At 39.5% G+C, this 21386-nt stretch overlaps 1 protein-coding gene across 1 annotated transcript in view; it reads left to right on the top strand.

Moving 5' to 3' along the window:
* Positions 1–21386, top strand: part of LOC113029391 (cadherin-20) — a 93940-nt gene that overhangs the window by 21749 nt on the left and 50805 nt on the right. The window contains exon 2 of the mRNA XM_026180239.2: positions 12103–12200. The gene's annotated coding sequence lies outside the window, so the exon portion shown is untranslated. The remainder of the gene's footprint in view (positions 1–12102; positions 12201–21386) is intronic.

Consider the following 21386-nt stretch of genomic DNA (forward strand, 5'->3'; position numbering starts at 1 on the left):
AATCCTTGACATTTCGCTATGAGCACATGTCTTAGTTTCTGCAGAATAAATCATCTAAACAGCTGAGGAACGATAAAGATCCTGCAAGGTGGCGAGAGAGAACTTTGGGTTTGGGGTCATGGAGGAAGTAGGTCATTTTACATAGGTCTAAACAGGACAAAACCAGCAAATGCCATGTTAAGGTGATTAATTGGTATTAAACTTGTAATATCTTTGGTTTATGTAAGGCAAAAAAACATAAATTAATTAAGAAATATCTGAAAATTAAAGAAAACTATTCAGAACAAAATGTAAAACTCCTCAAAACTAGAGAAAGCAGCTTGACTCCAAATTCTAGTTATTTTAAACTACAGTAAATAAACCAAAAATAAAGCAGATTTTTGTCTGTGCCTTCTATAATTGTTTGGAAAAGATTGAAGTTTATGGTTGGGATTATACAGCAATCTGAGACTGTGGAAAAGCAGGAAATATATTATCATGTTATTAGTGTTATTTGCATGAGTCTGTGCTGTCATTGTTTCTTTGAATTCAGTGGTAATTTTTCCCTCCCTATCTATTTGTGACCACATCTATCAATCTATCAAGTCAATTTTACTGACAACCACTGTCATCTCAAGTACTTCATACTGTAAGGTCAAGGCCCACAAGACTAGAAAGAAAACCCCAACAATCAGACAATCCCCTATGAGCAATTGGTTGGTGAAAGTGGGAGGGAAGAACTCCCTTTCTATAGGAAAAGACCTGCAACCGAACAAGGCTCAGGTTCCAATATCTCATTGTTGTGATGGGTTGTGAATGAGGGGAAAAACGAGAGAAAAAAGGAGGGCAGTGAGACAAGGACAAAAGACAAACAACATGAGAGAGAAGGCAGAAATTAATGACACACAGTAGTGGCAAATAAGTCCTCAGTGCATGACGGGAAGTCCTCCAGCAGCCAGATGCTATAGCAGTATAACTGAGGGATGGGTCAGGGTCACCTGATCCAGCCCAATCCAATATTGAAAAACTGCTTTACACTGCCGTTCTCTCAGATAACGCTGGCATCACTGACATAAGGAGCTGTTAGGTGTTGTTGCCTTGAAATTCACCGCAATCCTGGATGCTGAATCCTGATAATCCTTTTCCATTACATGAGAAAATTTGGAGGTGGGCATTACCTTTTGTCTGTTACAATATGTCATCATACTTCATTACCTGAACCGCGCTAGTATTGGGTTACACCCCTTTTGCTTTCAGAACTGCCTCACTTCTTTGTGACATAAATTCAACAAGGTGCTGGAAACATTCCTCAGAGATTTGGTCCATATTGACATGATAGCATCACACAGTTGCTGCAGATTTGTTGGCTGCACATCTGTGATGCAAATCTCCCAGGGGCCTAAAGTGTGCCAAGAAAATATCCTTCACACAATTACACCACCGCCGTCAGCCTAAACTGTTGGTACAAGGCAGGATGGATTCATGTTTTCATGTTGTTCTGACCCCATAATCCAAATGATAGATAGATAGATAGATAGATAGATAGATAGATAGATAGATAGATAGTAGTTGATGGAAGTAGGCGTGGTCTTCTTTTGTTGTTGCCCATTTGCTTCAAGGTACAGTGTGTTCTGCATTCTGATATGCTCTTCTTCATACTTGTTGCTACAAGTGGTTATTTGGATGTTCTTCTCTGACCTCTGGCATCAACAAGGCACTTTTACTAGGAGAACTGATGCTCATGGGATATTTTCTCTGTAAACCAATGATATGGTTCTGTGGGAAAATCCCAGTAGATCAGCTGTTTCTGAAATACTCAGACCAACCCACATTCAAAGTCACTTAAATGACCTTTCTTTCTCATTCTGATGCTCAGTTTGAACTTCAGCAGGTCGTCTTGACCATGTCTACATGCTTCAATGCACCGAGTTTCTGTAATGCTATTGGCTCAAACCTATATAAAGCTGGCATAGAAACACACTTGGACTCTGTTAAAAATAGTAATTCAGATTAAAAAAAATTCAATCGATGACAAATACACAATAAAAACACTGGATTTTATTCATTCCATTGTCTTTAATCTGAATCCACAATTCCCTCAAATATCTCCTCATATTGCCTCAAGACAAGTTTCTGAGTAAATATTTTCCTCCTCGGTCCATCCCTCACACAGTGAGATCTCCAAACTTTCCAGCCTCGACTCCTCTGCTGATGTGAGGCTCAGGCTTTGAGTAAAATTAGCATAATTTAGAGCGATTGTGCCTTCCCCACAAACTTCTTCCCAACGTGCTCCAGCGAGCCCCCTCTCGCCCTGGCTTGCTCTGATCCGACGTGTATACAAAGCACAATGTTTCGGAGGCTTGTTTTTCTTGTTCTTGAGCTCCACAGAGGAAAAAAAGATGAAGAGGAGGCAGGGCAGATGTCAGAAACTTATCCAAACATCATTGATTTCCATGGGTTCTTGCTGGAGCTGGCACAGGTTGGTTTCCCGATCCGATGCCGAGGTATTTGACAGAACAACCAGGAAACCTGTCAGGATGATTAAAAATGATATGAAGGTGCAAAAAGCTGTCCGCCCACACCTTTCCAGCTTGCTAACACATATTTCCGTTCAGTCCAAAAGCCTTTAACAAGAGAGAGGTACTTTGATGCAGGACTCTCTGGAGTGTTTGTACACGTGAAGAAGAAGAAAAGGAAAGAAGCAGGCATAGGCCAGAGGAAAGAAATAATTGGCCACACTGGTCGTGTGTCCAGCTCTAGACCCTGTGTTGACTACACTCCTGCTTCTGTAAGTGTTTGACCTATCTGCCCGTTTGAAAAGCTCTATCTAGGTATATGTGCACCTACTGAAGCATGAAAGCCCTCAGAGGCAGCGTGTTAGACAGCCTGAATGGAGAGAGGTGCAAAGGGGGCATACGAATAGGATAACAGGAGGAGACCTGTCGAAGAAAATACCCATCTGGACAAACAGTTCAATCTAGCAGCAAACTTTTCCAAAAACAAGTGAAATAATCAGACGCTCGAATGAGATAATATCACTGCTTCATGGTTCGAGGAGAATCAAATGATGCAATCTTGACGCCACAGTGATATAATGTCACTTGTTTCCAGAAAACAACTGGTGCTGCATTTAAAAGCAGTCTCAACCCCCTGACTGATTGTTTTACTCCTTTTTTAAAAAAGGATGCAGGCTCTGCTGTCTGATTTCACTAAATGACCCTAAATGAACCAACAAGTGCTTTGCCAGGTGTTGAGATCAGCGACTCCCCACCAGCCTCCTTGTATTTTGAAGTGTTCAACAAAAGAGGCAGGTGCTTTTGTGCTGCAACAGATGTCAACGACATTTTATTTGCAAGCCAAAAAAACAAATGAGACAAATGCTGTTTTACAGCTGCCTCCATGATCACAGATTTTTGCTGTAATTCTGCTGCATCTCTGCTTTAATTATAGACTATATTAATCTGTCAAGGAGTCGACATGCATTTGGTCACTGGAAGATGGAAATTGAAGTTAAAAGCATGTTTTTAAAGGAATTTAAATGTTAAAAAAGGGGGGTCTGTTATGCTTTATTTTCTCTCATAGATACCCCGTTAAGATGGTGGACATTCGTATTAAACACAAAGTAAATTTCCAACAATGAGCTCGCTGAATGTGTGAGAGATCCCTGACTTCAGACTGCTCCAAACAGCTTTTTTTAAACTCATGAATCCGTATGATCAAAGAGAAAGGACTTCCTTATTTGATCTGAAGCACATTCTATCCTCCCACCTACTAGAGCCAATGATACCATATTACACAGATTCTTAACTCAGAGAAGACACTTAACCTGTGGAAGATATATTGTGAAATATTGCGAAAAATTGAGAATTCTGCAAATCATGTTCCGAAAGGTAAACGCTGTCAATATTTGTAATGTTAATTAGACAAAGTGTGTTCGTCTCACCTCGGCCATTTTTATTGCTCCAAAATAGGATCATAAAGCACACAGGCTGGCCAATAATGTCAGTAAAACCTGTCATAAATGTTGCATGCACCTGGCAAACTGAACTGTTTGTATTGCAGTCTAGCCCAAGTTAACTGAATGCGAGCATGTGGGAATATTGGACTGTAACAGGCATTCTGAACGTGAGAAAGCAAGTCACCAGTGCTCTGAGATAATGAGCTGTTGCACATGAACCCCGCAGCCCGTGACGTCGTCCAGGTGTTGCAAGTTAATGCAACCCTTTCTTCTGTTCGCAAACATTCCTCGACTTTAAGCTTCACTTCTCTGTGAGCCTCGGTACTGTGAAAAAACACTGTAACTGTCTGACATACCTGGGCTTTTGTGTTTTTTAAAAAAACAAGAAAACCCACCATGTCTTTGCACACGAAGGACGTGAGGTGTACGTGATATTGTGCTATCTTCTTTGCTGGTACTGAATTAGGAGATGTGTCCAGTGTTAGTTAGATTTTTGGTTGAGCTGATTTAACATTAGCTTAGCTGAGCCTTATCTCAGGGCAGTGGTGTTCATAGTATTCACAGAGTAGTCTACTTTCAGATGGCACTCCTTCGTCCCATCCCATCCGCTGTTGACTTCACTAGGAAAAGAAGAAAAAAACCTCACAGTGCCAAAGTGAGATGGGTCTCACTTCTTACTTATCTTCACGCCCTCATCCAGGAACACTGACTTCATTTTATATTGCTGAGCATATTTCAGTTTTTAAATTAAATACTTTATTTTTCTGTAATTTTTGCTCATTTGAATACAGCATAGCTGCACTGATTTATTTCTATTGCTATTTCCATGTGTTCCTGTTACTATTATTTAGTAGCAGCGCATTAAGAATCAATCATGTTCACCTTACATCCCAGACAAGTCACGTCTGCTGCTTTTAGAAGTCATTGCCGACAAGGATCAGAGAACATATTGCAGCATTTAAGCACAGAGCGTTCTTTTATTCATCGGCTATCCCTTCAGCCTTGCTTCATTTCGGATGTGCTGAGAAGGGGATTGAGACCCAATATTGGCTCACCCCACCCTCCCTCTACAGTACTTACAGAAGGACAAGAGACATGGCAGGAGGTTGAGGATTGGAAGATTCAGCTGCTGTGTAGCATTAGGACTCACATTCCCAAATAGATTAGAAACAGCATCTGAGGTACACAACAGGCCTCTCAGGGATCGGAAATACCTGGCGTGAAGAGCTGCACTTCAACATTCGAGTGTGTCCGAGAGCTACAGCTGCATATGAGCCTCGTGACCTGTGGCAGATGTGGAATTGGACGTAATGAGGGATGAGAACAACTCAGTGCAGACTGGCTGATGGGCTCGGGGGGGGGGGGTCAGAGTGAAGGATAGCAACCAGAGAAGCAAACGCGTCTCTCAGAGCTCATCAAAACACCAAGTTTCGGATGAGAGATGGAGTATCCTGCTGTTTTTTAACATGGTGACTGTAGTCGTTATACGGATGAGTAGAGCGGGAGGTGGACAGAGGACTAAATGAGGAGTGAAGATGTAATCATGGTTGGACAGCTGTGGAGGATCTGAAGAGGTAGATGACTCTACAGCTGTGCTGTTACAGTACTTCAGCTTCATTTTTTTGAGGTGTGTAGCCAGAGACTGTCAACAACCTTCTCTCAGAGGCAGAGAAAAGTGGTTCTTTGCAAAGTTTAGTTAAAACCACAAAGACAAGATGGGAGCTCCTGTATGACTGGATGAAAGGTGCATGCTGTCTCAAATTGTATGAACATGTTTTGATTTTTCCTGATCCTAATGGCTTCACTGATCACTCAATTTTACACTATATACCAATTTATCAAGTTCGCGCCGAGATAGCAGTGTTATTCACGAGTAGAGATGTTCAAATTGCAGTATTGTCTTTCAGTCTTCCATGTTGTCTTCCCTGCCAGCTGCCTGCACCAGTACCAGTGAGCTCTAATTACATTACTGATAAAACTTAATGTGATGTAGAGATGTTTGAAAAGTGCTCCAACTCATTCCTGAATGTAAACACAGACAAACTAGTCAGAGTATCTCATGACAGAGACGCATGAGCAGGATTATCTGAGAATGATGCAGCAAAATGTTGTTGAGTGAGTGGTTTCTTCACTTACTGTGGATAAGTGCAGGAAACATTTTAACTTTTAATTTGTTTAACTATTTTTTTTCCCCAAATGCTCCAAAAGGTTTCTTTTGTTTTTTGTTTTTGGTGTAAATGTAAAGTTTGCAACTATAGAAAGAAATAATAGCCATGTACTCACATTCCTTATGTTAGTAAGCTCTGTGATGATTAATATAACCAGTAGTATGAATATAACCAGAATCTACTGGTGCTAGCATGCCTACAGGCTGGACGTTTAAGCTTTAATCTGTTTGAACTTTTAGACACAGTCGTAAAGTTTGCATAAGCTTACTCGGGCATATCGGCAAATACAAATAATGAAAATGAGGCAGACAGTAAAGTTGTAGATTTTCACAGCTGTGCTTTGACCCCACCCTATGGGGAAAAAACACCATTAAGGTGGGGTTTTGCTAGTAATACCTCATTTCATTTGATTTAAAAAAATATTATTTTTATTCATCATATAGTGAACGACAATATTAACGTTCAGGTATTTGTGTTATATTTGTTTTATTTTAGGAGTATAACATCCGGTCCACTCCTAAACATGTGCTGTGGTAAACCTAAATGTAATTTGCCCTTCCGGTCACATGGAAGTGGTGTTTTACGTCACCAAAAACTGAGCTTTTAAAAATGTCTTCCAAGGTGAAGAAACTCAGTCTCAGCCAACTCAATTTCTGCTTTTAGATATGTACGAGGAAAAACAACATTTTATCTTAGAAAGTCAGATGTGCGAGTCTCTATCTACATTTGAGACAAACTGTGCCCTTGTATTGTTTGATGGCTTCTGATTGGCCAACAGCTATATGGTTGGAGTAACATAGCAAAAAGCACCTCCCATGGTGTGCTAAACAGGTACAGGCTATATGGCTGGGATTTAATGTAGACAGAGATATTTTTGAAAAGGAAAAGTGGTCAATTTTAAAACATATCCATGCACTTGTAGATTTATCTTTAGGTGCATGTAAATGAGTAAATGAGGAAGGTTGCTGCTTGTGCAGATCAGCCAGGTAACCTCAGATGAACTGAACATAAAGTTCAGAGGGTGGACAACTCAACCAAACAGGCGAAAAGAGAAATATGCAGTGGATTTCAGGCCTGAAGAGCACAGCTGAGGAGGTGAAGGGCTCCACACTGGGGTAGAGCCCAGTGGAAAGTCAAAAAAGAGAGACTGGCTGCAGGTAGACAGCGTGAAATGTTTAGAATAATTAATTTATTAAAATGAGTTCCTTAATTTGTTGGAGCCAACTGTGTGGTGAATTTTAAAGGAAGACTCTTCAATTTGTTCAAGTGAGCACTTTGATTTTTATGCCTTGTTTATTTTTGTTTCACTGAACTTAACTTTTCCATATTTTTGCTGTGTTGCTTGTTGAAACCTTTGATATGCTTTGCTTTTACACCTCTGAAACGAATCTAAAATTTGATGAAAATTAGCAACTTTAAATGGTAAATGGCCTGGTAGGTATTTAGTGCTTTTCTACTCTGATTGAGCACTAAAAGCCCTTTGTGTAAGAGCTTTAAAGCACACAATCACACTCTGATGGATGCATTTGGGCAACTTGGGGTTCAGCATCTCAGCTGAGGACACTTTGACAGGGAGACTAGAGGAGCTGGGGATCAAATAATTGACTTTCTGATTAGCAGATAACCCACGTCCTCATGAGTCACAGCAGAGATTTCCTTTCTTGAAACCTCTTTCTGCTATTGGTGCAGAAGGGAGTCAAAATGATAAGGGGGTAGTAAAACACGCTGTTGGGCTTAGGGGACATGCACAGTTTCATATCTGAAGGGTGGGACATCATAATAAAGTTTAAAAGTAAGAATTAAGATTTGAAGGGAAGCAGAAACAGGAAGTCTTTGGCACCCTATGAGCCTGCTCTGTGCCAGCTCTCACTCGCTTCAGGCTCTATTACAGCCTTGACCAACTCCTTCTGTCAGGCCAGATCCAACCATAATCCCTCTGTGGCACACTGAAGCCAGGAGCTTGGGGCTGGGAGCATGTTTAACATCTCGAGTTCTCTTATTCCACTATGGGGAAAGCCGTCTTGGCATGACTGCGCTCCAAGATCAACACAAGGTTGACGGCCATCTGGTCTACAGCGCTGCAAATCCTCAAATGGCAAATACCACCCACAGCTTGGGCTCTGTCTCCCCAACAAACACAGCAGCAGCAGTAGCAGCTCCAACAATCAGTCAGTCAGGCCGGCGGCCTCAGACCAAACGAGGGAGATTAGATCAAACAAACGCTCCCGTGTGTGGGAAGGTGGCACGTCTCTTTAAACAGAGAGGTGATTGGCTTTGTGTTCTTTTATTTATAGCAGCGTTTATCTGAGGGAGGAATAGACTCAGTGAAGGCCGCGAGGCTCAGTCATCCAAGGGGACAGGGTTTGTGAGGCAGTCAAGGCTCTCCACACCACATGGAAAGGGGCTGTGGGCACAAGGGTACTATTATCCTCCTTCGTCGACATGCCCTCTCTGGATAATCATTTCTACGAGCGCCACTATAAATCACTTTTAGTGCAATGGAAACATCTATTGTGATTGCCTGCCCTTCTATTGGCAAATGTCATCATCATAATAATACCTGGGAGGGTTGGCTTTACTGTGATTATGAGCACCATGCTGATGCGGGTAGGTGCGACACCAAATAAGTGAAGAACATCCTCAGGGGGCAGATGACTTTTATACAGCAGTGACACGCTCATGTGTTCAGTATGAAAAGTTCTGTCGAGTACAAACAGAAGGTAATCCTCAATCATCTGCTTTTACTCAGTCACTGGGATTAAGTTTTGTCACGTTGAGAACATCATTTTACTTTTATGGCTCTGTCACAGTAAATCAGCCACTTAGTGATAAGAAAAGCTTTGGGTCTTTTTAGAGGTTATGAAATAAAACACATTAAATTTTATATAAATTGTATTCAGATAAAATTTTATTATGGCTGTGGTAAGGTGTGAGTAGGGACTGATTGAACCCAAAATTTAACCTTTAACCTCCTAAGACCCGAACTCTTCCACAGCATGCATTTTTAATTTCTCTTTGATATTTGGGCTGATTGGGACCCGATAAATGTAAAAACAAAGAATTACCAGATTTTTTTTTTGCCTGATTTTTGTTCTAAGAAAAGTTAGAGGCACATATGAGGATATTCGTTTAAAATTTCGATAGAACAGTAGCAGTATAATGTCCTCATAAGTGGATATCAGGCCCCTGTAGAGCAAAATTGAGTATTTTGGTCTAAATAACCCAAAATGTGATGTTCACATATGTGGACGCCAGGTCCTAGGAGGTTAAGCGTGTAAAATGAAGCCACAGGAGATGAAAAAGAAAAGCTGCAGTTCCATTAATGTCCACATGAGGCTGTCTCTAAATTTGAGTCGATCTCCATAGACGCCAGAGTTAAACTGCCAAACTTTACAGGTAAAAAAAAATCGTATTTACAGCCTGCAACAAAAAGCAAATGTGCCTATTGTGACCACTTTTATCTTTCTTAAAACGCAACAAATTATATTTTCTTGTATTTATTAATTTTTGGTGCCATTTTTGTCCGATGTCTCGACATACAGAGCTGTAGCTATCCCCCCAGGTCCTGACAGCATTTTTAATCAACAAAAAGCAGACTGCTGGATGGTTGAACTGTCAAAGCACTTTTTTAGGTTTAATTAGCAGGCATCTGTTAGTGTGCATTGCATTTGCACAGTTTATGAATAATAATAACAATAATAATTCTGGCTCCAAATAACAAACAATGGCCAAACATAACCCTAACACAATAATGTGTTCACACCAAACATGAAACAAAGGAATTCAATCCCATTAAAAATTGCATGGCACCACCACCTGAAACTGTCAAGCAGATTATATGGATTGTTCAGTCTTTTAAGTTTTCAGTGGCGAGAACAAGCTTACATAATACACATAATTGAAATACCGCAAGACACTGACATAATTAACGAGCTAACCATGCTAACGCGTTGACGCTGTGCAGCCCTCGCACGGGGCGATCCGCGTTAACTCGCTGACGGAGATTTTCCGCATTAATGCGGTTATGGCGTTAACGTCATTTTGACGAGATTAACGCTGACAGCACTAATCCCAACACTAACCGAAAGCCAAGAATTTAAGAAGAACAAAGAACCCCAACCAAAATCGGCCAGTTACCGTGGCACGGACTGCCGGTGGGATGAGGATTTCAGTCAAAAGCTGAAATCAACTACAGAAACATATTTTCAGAAGCAGTCATACAACTTTACTGGCTTTTAGTCAAGCCCTCCTCTGTTTCCCTGATCTGTCAAAGTGCAAACCTGAAAAAGACAGCAATAGCAAAGCTTGTCCTCTATTTTCAACTGTTGGTCTGACCAGGCGAAGGCTGACAAGTTTTTTCAACACAACAGGAAATGTTTAACTTGCATGAACAGTTTGCTTTACCTCACTGGAAAGACTGTAAATAATCACACCTTCATGTTTAGTGTGAACTCACCGTAGGGCTTCAAAACTAATCCAAAGCCATCTTTTGTATACATTCTTTGATTGCACCTACTCACCAGAGTCCCTTCTGCTAATGTACAGCAGCATAACTCGGACAAACCACACACAGAACATAGTGAACCAATACTTTTAATTGCAAGTATTTTTCAAGTATGATTATAATTAACACATGTTGTGTTGATTCTTATAAAATAGCATAGGAAAAAAATATTTATACTTTTATGTAAGTAGAGGATAGAATGTGAAGACTGCAATTACAGATTTGAATGTTTTAAATAAACATAGCATCTGTTTCCCAGTATGGAAGTATTGGATAGTTATGTTGCATTTTTTACATTTTGGCAATTAGTTTACCAGAAATCTAAGAGAAGATCAGTTAAACTGCATGGCAAAGAAAAATTGTCCTTAAGGCCTTGTTGCTGCTTTTTCTAGTGCTTTAACTGCATTGAATGACCTTCTGCAGGAGATAGTGTGCTCCTTTCATGGAGATAACCAGCTGTCATTAATGCCTGGATGGGAGACTCAACCCGTGCATTGGTTCATATGTGATTTATTTTTTTTTGTTTCCTCTCTGGTCAGTGCCTCTGACCTGCACTTGCCTGTTAAATTGCTTAGAATTAGCATGTACGACAGAACTGGGACACATAAAAGCTGCTATTTGCTTAAGTCCAATGTGCCGCGTCAAACAGGCAAATCTTATGAGCAGCATGCAAAGAAAAAGAGAGAGAAATATCTAAGTTTGAAACCAGCTCCCAACAGTCTTTTGTAAACAGTATCTTCCAGGACCCTGATGTCAAACATTACCAAGCACAGAACTAACAAAAGGAGTTCTGTTGTTTGGGATCTGGGATGCATCAACTGCGTTATGTGTCAGCTACCAGTGTAGTTTCCTGCTCCCCTATCATCCTCCCCCCCAAACCCATTACACCTATCTTATCGCATTTTCCACTCCCAAAGCTTTGCAGTCACATTTTCTTTACTTGCCTTCCTAAAATTAAGGATCTTGCCTGCCTGCCAGGTTAGCTGCTCGTAGATCAATCCCCTGCCTGTTTAGTTAATTGTCGGCAATTGTGAACTGTGTGTAATTCATCCCTCGACGTAATCCATCAGCTGATCGATCGTATTGACGCACAGGAGTCTTCCTGTTTCGACGTGTGTTTATCACAGCGGTGTGGAGAACACGTGTGGAGAGAGGCTGATGGATGTTTGTCATGTTGATGAATATGAAACAAAGCACTGAAGCAAGGCATACGTTAACATGACTGTGACTTGTGCTCACTGTAATATTATCAATTAAGTTTAGTTTAATTGTTTTTTCTAGGACACTTAATCACACTGAGGCTTATATAAAATATAGATTTTTTTTTTTATCTGCTGACTCAAAATCTTCAATCAAAATCCATGTTAGAAAAGCAATGGACAAACAAATAATTGAAAAAGTATATGCTTTCATTATTTCATATATGAAAAATATTCATATTCACTCATTCTGAATGCCTGATTGTGATTCTTTGCTGTTTTCCTTTTTTTTAGACACCCTGAAGTCACCTGAAGTCGGTTAAGGTTCACATTTCGGACGGCGCCATCTTGAGCTTGACATCTTGAAACCAGGGACACGGCAGACTCATAAGGTAAGGTCGCCACTCCTTAAAACAGCCTTCTTTATTGTCTGTGTTACTCTAAATTGAAAAATAATTTCCAAAATGCACACCGTGATGTGTTAAATAAGGACTGGAATTCATGATTGAGACCATAAATATATTTGTTTAAGTGTGAACGAATGAACATGATAACTGCCATGGTACAGTAATAAAACAGAATACTTTTAATGACGAGTATTTCCAATGCCAGCTACTAAGAGCAGCAATGTTTAAACATATAGTCAAATATTTGCGCACATCCTTAGTTAAAATTGCAACTGATGAAAAAGAGTGGTTCGTGTGCAATAGTAACCAGACCAGCATTATTTGTTGACCTAAGCTAAGAACTTGGGAAGGGATACTTTTATTTTGTGGAACAAGGAATATTATTTATCTGAAAAAAGTCACCATAACAACTGATCACTAAATGAAAATCTGTAGATACCAATTAAGGGGCTTTTTAAATAAAAATATTGTTTGTAATCAGTGATGGGAATAACAGCGTTACAAGTAACGGCGTTACTTTTTTCAGTAACGAGTAATCTAACTAATTACTATTCCTATCGTTACAACGCCGTTACAGTTACTAACAAGAAAATCCGTTACTATTTTACAACAAACAGACGGTTGAAGCTGTGTTCAGTTTACCGCATCTTATCTCAGTTGCAAGGAAGTAGCTGTAAGTAATCTGGACGCTACAGCTTTAAGCAGCTGTGCACTCCCGTGGACGGTAATCACGATCACTGTCTAGCACAACACCTGGAGCTAAGGAGGCAAAACAATGGCATGAGTGCTGCTGTTTGACTGAGGAAGAGTAAAGTAGTTGTGGTAAGCCAATCACATGACCACTTAAAGACAAAGCAACAAGGTGATATATACCAGTTTTTAAATTGTGTTGATAAGCCACGTAAAACCAGAGTCATGATAAACAATATATATGCGGCGTTTTTTCCTGAATAGTTTTGTCACGTTTACTGTCTAAGGACAGCGCAGCGAGACCTCTCTGCTTATGAGCTAAAAGACAAAAAAAAACAGGGGAAGTTTTAGGAGTGACAGAGAGAGAGAGAGAAAGACAGTAGAAAAAGAGAGAGAGCAAGTTTTGAGATGTGTGATTTAGCATGTTTGGAGTGTGTAGTTAATGTGTTGTCTTGTGTAGTTAGTGTGTAGTGTTGTGGATAGTTTTGTGTTGTGTGTCAGAACAATGAGGCGACTGCTGTCTCCAGGTAGAAACAGGAGTGATACACCTGCTGCTGTCAGACCTGCAGGTATCAGGCTGTGATGTTCTCCTTTATAGTGGACAGGAATTATTTTTTTGGAGTGGCACAAATAATTTGTGTGGCATCTTATTGAATGCAGAACAGCTGATTGTTCTGTAAATAGTTTGAAATGGTTATTTAAAAAATCAACGTAAACATGTTTGTGGTTCTTACAGTAAAAAATATAACTTTTCTACTCTGATTTTATGTTTTTTGTCTGATTTTAGATCAACTGTGTTAGTACAGTATGTCAAAATGAAAACATGACTGTAAATTCAGACACGTTAGATTGTGCTGAAAAGAATGATACCAAACAAGGCAAAGGAAATAGTTTTTAAAGGTAAAATGTTGAGGTAAAATCAAAAGTAGTTAAAAATGGCCAATTATACCCTGGACCCCAGAGGGTTAAACGTTTTTTTAAAGTAACGCAATAGTTACTTATCAAGTAATTACTTTTAGAATCTTGTAACTCAGTTACTAACTCAGTTACTAGTTAGTTCTTCAAAAAAGTAACTATAATTAATTACTTTTTCAAAGTAACTTGCCCAATACTGTTTGTAATAACGTTGAACAAGAAATTTGAATACATCACTTTAGGTTTTGGGAAAGTGAGGACAAGCTATACAAGTTTACAACTGATACTTTAGCAGCAAGTTGATTTTAAAATTCACAACTGTAACAGCACCTGGTTTTCTTTCATGCGGAACGGGTATCGAGACAAATTTGAATTGGATGATCAAGGACAACCAAAGGCCAGTTTTTACAAGTGGTGTCACAAAGCATTTATAATGAATTCTAAGCACCTCAAATGCAGGGTCTGTTCAGTGAATGGGTTTCACAATTCTTAAGTTTAAAATGCTCACACTCTCACATGTGACAGCATCTGTTGTGCCAGTGATACACACAAGCCCACAGCAACAGCTCACGGTGTGAGCAAGGTGATGCCATGCATGCATAAAAACGGAATTGAATAGATTTCCCTGCATTTGCAGCACTGTAATAAAGTATTTATTTAGTATTTTTCTTGATTTCTTTTATTTTTTTTTTTACCTTTTTTGTCACACTTGTCGCACGTTACAGCGAATAAAACAAGCTTTATATCAGACAAATAAATAAATATATATTTATAGTTTTTTTGTTCATTTCTCAATGATGATTTCATTTATTATTGAGAAAGGGGTTATCCAAACCTGGTTATAAAATGGCCAGCTTCCCCCTCCGGTTAAATCATGAATTCTTTCTAATAACCACATGTTTTAAAAAAAAAAGCTATCATATCAAAGTTTCACCCTCGAAATTCTTCCAGTTGTGACAACCCAATTATTTTCTGACATCTCATAAAAAGAGCACAAAACAGCAATTAACAGAACTAATAAATTTTGATTACTCGATAAGAAAGATGAATATTAGTTGCAAAACTAATCCAGCAGTCCTATTGTATCTTGCTAATGAAAGAAACCTGAGCTCACCTCTCTTGACAGACACACTGTGCTACAGAAAACCTGAAACTGTTCCAAAAATCATTGTGTGAGTAATGAACAGGATAAGGCCTGAGACTCGTTTTTTGATGGAGATGAATTACCGAGAATGAAAGAAAGAAGACAACGAAGGGGAAAAAACCACTACAAAAGCAGCAGAAACACCGACTGACAACCCAGACTCGGCGCTCAGATCTCAGAGTCCAAGTCTCTGACAACACTGATGGCAGTGTCTGCACTGGGTGACAGGCCCGATCCATTTGGCGCAGCGCGTGAAGACACAAACACAAGCTGTCTAAAGAGAGTAAGGTAGACTTCAATTAGCTAAAAGGTGATAAAACATAATTAATTCAATCACCCACTCAGAGGACAGGGAGGGTAGAGGAGAGAGAGAGGCTGAGAGGAAAGCAAAAACCTGGAGGGATGCATTCGCACGGGCACGTTAATGGGAAACTGCACTTACTTTCTTTCAAAGCCCTTTCTACCTATTTATCCACTACTCAATAAGGAGCTTGCATCTGATTCTGTGTGGTTTCACAATACAGCCATTAAACACACAGTCGTTCAGCAGCGCTTGTGCATGCAGATAAAAAAGAGAAGGGATCCATGTTAATATAACTCATACTTAGACACCTTTATTCATTAACAGTAACCCGGATCATGATAAATGACTAACAGAGGGGACGAGTGCATATGTATGCCTGCCTGCGTCGTCCTAAAGCTGCCCGAGAGACCATTAACACCTCGACCAGTCCAGCTTTCTGTATCAGGGTCAAGTAGGCTGCGATTAGTCCACCACAACATGCACCGCACCTCCTCGAAAAGAGCCTGAAAAACAGGTTTCAATAAAAGCAAGAGCATCAGATTCCTTCTTGTCAGCCTGGTGTGAAATATACACCAGGAAAATTAGTAGTTTGTGTGTGAAGGTAGATGACAGTGAGAGACGGAGATCAGAGAAGTGAGAGTGAATCCGTGAGGGGAAGTAGATGTTCATTTCATGAAGTATATTCCTGAGAAATGGCGTACTGGTGAAAGTCGACTCCACTTCCCCAAGGCACACCGGTCTCCCACAAGAGGAAGGTGTGAGGAAGGAGAACAATAGCTCCTCAAAGGCAGAGTCAGGTTTCAGCACAATTGCTGCCCGCAGTTATACAAGGCCGTTACATCCTGTCTCCCATGACAACCAAGCCCCAAGCTCCGGGGATTGGCCTCGCCGGTCTTACCTGACCACAGCAGGTAGTCGCTACTAGAGATGAGCTGATGACACAAACAAGCTCCTATTAACAAAACATTTAGCTTTCATTAGTTTGACATTTAAAGTCCTCATACTTCCATAATTTAGCTGCCAGTGGCAGCAGTTTCTTATCAGCATGTTTTGATCCTTTGTAGGTCTCCACAAATCAATATTAATTAAATAAATATTTCATACTCACAGTGAATCAAATAACAAATGTTAAGAAAGGGCTAGTGTGCAGTTGATGAACCCAGAGAAAATTAGGCTATCAGACAGTCTCTGAATTTAACATTGAGAACAAAGTAATTTGATTCCTAAATAAAAACATTAAAGATGCAAAGGAAAACTGCTGTTACCCGTTAGCCCAGTCTAACAGCAAATCATGAAACAATCTGTTCTCGTTCAGTAAGTAATATAATATCATGTACTTTATTGTGTCCTAAGATGAATTTGTTGTGCTGTTACAGAAGTTGCTTTAACACAGAGTCAGTAAACATGGAAAGAAAAGAGAAATTTCAAAGTGCTTTAATTTTGCAAGTTCACCTGCAACAATCGAAACATGAACTGTTTGGAAAAGCGGATTTCAAAATCAGAGAACATCAGGGATAATTATCAAGGAGCACAGAGAAGGAAGACACAGCTTACCAAGGTGACCTGACAATGACTGAGACAGTGTTTAAAAAAGGTATACAAAGCACAGCTGAAGACAACGTAATGAGACGGGTGGAAGGTAAACTTAACACAAGACACAGAGAACAATAGCTACCAAAATAAAACAGAAAGTAAGACACAACTGAAACAAGATTAACTTGAGACAGGAGACACCAAAAGACAAAAATCACAGAGACTGGAACAGAATGGAACAAAAAAGGGAGCAAACTAAGTACTACCTGAAAGTCACAGTAACAGAAGTCTTAACAAGACTAGAAAATAAACCATAAAGAACCCATGAAATACAGAAGATATACAACCACGAGTGAGTAAAAACAACTCTGTTAATAGAAAACTAAATACTGACTAATTAGGACACTCATGTAGTTCTTTATGTTTGAAAAACCCACAAAAAAAGAAAACCTTAATACAAGGCCCAGGGACTAACAAAAAAGCCTCTGTAAGAGCACAAAACGAATTCAAGGAGGCAAAATACCGCACATGTATTGTCACATGGACACAAAAAGCATGCGCTACAATACAATACAAAGTTTTATATGGGTAATGTTTTGTCTAGAAAACTAGTATTATGTGTTACATCCTACAGAGAAACAAGATCTACAAGAAGATTGGGAAAAATACAAGCCGCATAATCCAGACACAAAAATACTCGACTTTCAGAAACGGTGTATTTATAATCTGCTGCTCTTTAGAGCTGATGACTCAGTCTGTTGGCTCAGTTCTAAGGACTTTGAAAATATTTGTCTCTGTCCAATGCCCCTAACTGTCTGCTGCAGCTTTATAAAAGCATAATTAACCTTGTTAGCCATGTCCAAAACCTACAAGCTTACACGAAATCTGCTATTCTGTCTTGTTAAAGTACTAGCAAATGGCACAGATAACCACCTGAATCCACCTTGCCACCTTCAATTTGCAGATGTGGGACTAAAAAGAACATAGAAGTGCTCACGTTGGCATTGTAAATCGTAACAGCTGTGAACTTACTAAATCAATAGTTCATTTGTATTCGCGCACACGTGTTAGCATAAGAGAACTGAGTTCACTTGTTACAGTGTGGTTATCTGTATTTTGGGGGTTTTTTTGTGAAAGCAAATTTTCCTCTGGGATTGTAGATGTTGTCTTTGATATGAGAGCAATTAGATGAAAAAGAAAAATTGAATAAAAATTGAATTGGGTCTTGTGTGGATTGATTTTATGTCACTAATGATTAAATCTTAATATCTAGCGGACTCGTAGATCATTTTAAACTCACTTGACGCAGATTAATGGTGAGGCTTGTTTGATTTTTCTTTTTTTTTGGTGCGACTGAAATAACATGTAAACTGACATCCACTAGATTTACTTTCGACCTGATGGCAGATTACAGCATCGCAGTCCAATGTAATGTAGCTGGCATACAGGACGGCACGCTATAATCCCGTTACAAGCTGGTTTGTTGTTGTTTGTATAAACCCCTTATAATCTTAATATCTGCCGGTCCTGCCATCATAATAAATAGCTCCTATCAAACTGTATCACTTTCTAAAGCTGCTTTGTCTGTTATGAGAATTTTGAAGCCGTAATAAATGGAGATAAGGCGGGCCACATGACAAAAATCCCCATAAATTTGTTTTAGGGACAATTTATATAATGATATGGATGGTTTCCAAAGACGACACACAGCTTTTGTTTCCTTTTGTGCGCCAGTGGATAATGTCGCTCATCAAGAAAAAGACCTGTAAGAAAAGCGAGGAAGCATTATAGTTAAAAAGAGACACAAACAATGAGACAGAGAGCAGAAGGGAAACACAGAGCAGCTTCTGTCTCAATGTGGATAATTACATTTCTACCTTTCTCTGGCAGTTGCATAGCCTTAATGCTCGTAATTAATTTCATTATTTTTGGCCCTGGCTGTTGAGTGCAGATTAGTTCTCTCTGAGTTGTGGGGATAAACACACAGTAATTGCTTATTACTCTCAGAGCCCACATTAGATTATACTAAAGCCAATGAATTAGAAAATATCCAATCACCTTTAGCTAAAATTCAAAACCCGCTTCTGTTATTGCCGGCGCTTGTTTTCATTTGTCCAATACATCCTTCACTGTGTGTGGATCAACCTGTAACGATGCTCCAGGCCCAGATACTCTGAATTACTTCTGTATTTGTTCTTTTAATGTCATCTTTTCCTGGCTTTCCCAAATTTACTGCAAGATTACTCACTTAGAGACTTTCTGCATAGGTCTATATGAGCAAGAATATAGTAGAAATACAGGTTTTGATGGTTTTTTGAAACACTGTTCTCTCGTATAGAGCAGCAGTGTTGGCAAAGATGAAAAGCCTTACTCAAAGTGGACCTCTGTGGTTGTTGCTTATCAGCAGCTCCCAACTGAGATTTTACCAGCTGGACTCGAATTGAGTGCCTACTGCTTTTAATAGTGGCTCCCTGGCATTTGTTTAATATTCACCGGGCTTGTAAAATAAGTTACTCTGTGTTTGTCACTAATTCTTCAGAGAAAACTTTAGGAGGTATTAATAGTGTGAGAGCCAGAGAAGCTTTTTTTTAATCATCCGACTAATTAATTCTCACCAAAGTTCTCGTTAAGTTAAAAATGAATTTATGATTAACCACTTTACACCCACACATCTGTTTTCACTTATGTTGTTTTCCCTTATGTTGCTCTTCCCTGATTAGATCTCACAACTTCAGCATTCCTGTGAGTTTTCTTACACTTCAGAGCAAAACTGGTGGGACTGACAGGGCCATCAGAGCTGTTATTTGTTAATGAAAAGCAAGAGGTGATGGAGATCCTCCAGATCCTCCACTGGTATCCACCGGAGCCAGGTTGAAACCCATGTTGGTGCCATTCCTTTGGACATTCAGAGCCTGGACATGCCACCTGAAAATCCCACCTGGGCTAGCACGTGCAACTTTACACAATGCTATAACAATATGTATTAACAATTAAAAACATGTGGCCCAGCAAGCCATATATTATTATCATTACCTCCTTTATTTAAACAAGTACTCTCATTGTGATCGAGAACTTAAAAGACACCTATACAAATACACATATACAAAAATTGAGACAAACAGCTACATAACAAAAGGACACATATACACAAATGTTTGAATAGCTGCAGATGAACTAATGCAACCTTTAAAATGTTCCAGTGAAGTCAAAGAATACAGCATCACAGCTGTTTCATTTATAGGCAGCACGTTATTTAAATCCAGTTTTTCCCATTTCAGTATGAACAAGAGGTACAGCTAATGTTAAAATGTCCTACAAACTGACATAGTAAGTACTGTATTTAAATTCAAGCAAGGAGTGGAGGTAAGCAGGGAATCTTTGCAGCGAAGGCTTGAAAATAAGCATCATACAATGCTGCTCTTTTCAAGTTACCAGGCGGAACCATCTTTCTTATTCATATAAGATGCAAAGGTGACTAAGAAAAGAATCGCCAGTGATGAATCGTAACGCACTGTGATGCACAGAATCAAACGGCTTCAAGGTGGATATAGAAGCACGAATATAAACAATATCACTCAATATGAGCTCAAGTGCAGACTAAATCGTGGCTTGTACAATGATCTTACGACTAGTGAATGACAAACAGGATTGGGTTCTACATAAAAATCCAGTCTTCATCTTTAGTTTTCTTGAGATTACGCCCACACATGAACAAAGATCAGGCAGCTACGTCATTAACATTATGACACTTTTATTCTAAACTACTGCGTAATCCAAAAGCACATAGTTCTTCTTATAAAAAACAAAAAGACTTAGTTTCGAACATTTTTACCGTCACTACTGCTCACTCTCCTTTTCACTCTCCTAAGAGCCCTAGCTGATATTCCTGGCACTTCCCTCCCTCTTGGTGCGTAGTGGGGAATATTTCATAATTTTATTTTTGTTTTTCTATTTATACACAACTTTTGAAGAAAGTACTTTTTGCATAATTGTTTAAATTAGGTTTTAGACACTCTAAAGCTTTAAGTACTATATTTTTTTTTAAGTATATTTTTGGGGGCTTTTTGCCTTTTTTTTGATAGCGCAGCAGTGACTAGATCAGAAAGCGGGGAGAAAGAGGGAAGACAGCACAGGGCCTTGGGTTTGAGATTAACCCAGGCTGGTGGATATTTTCCAGGGAAGGTTTGCTGTGGTTCAACCTCAGCCAATGACAAGCTGTTGGTAGTTTCGAAAGAATCAGATCACAATAGAAGCAACTGGAGGGTGCCTGAGCTCCCCCTTAGAGACAAGGTGACGAGTTTGGTTGTTCAGTAAGATAAAGTCACAACTTTTAAACATTAAAAACACCAAGTTGACGTAACTTACTTATTGCCTCCTAAGTGAGGTGTTTTGAGGAGGTCTCAAAGAGACCTCAAGATTATGCCTCTACAGCTGGAACACCTAAGTGTCCTCCCACAAGAGCTGCTGGAGCTGGCTAGGGAGAAGGAAGTCTGGGTATCTTTGCTTGAATTGCCGGCCTCATGACATGACAAAAATGGAGGGATGTTGCCAGTCAATAACAAACTTTGCTTAAAGCTACGTGTTC

This window comes from Astatotilapia calliptera, chromosome 9 (assembly GCF_964374335.1).
Source record: "Astatotilapia calliptera chromosome 9, fAstCal68.1, whole genome shotgun sequence".
In the NCBI taxonomy this organism is placed as follows: Eukaryota; Metazoa; Chordata; class Actinopteri; order Cichliformes; family Cichlidae; genus Astatotilapia; species Astatotilapia calliptera.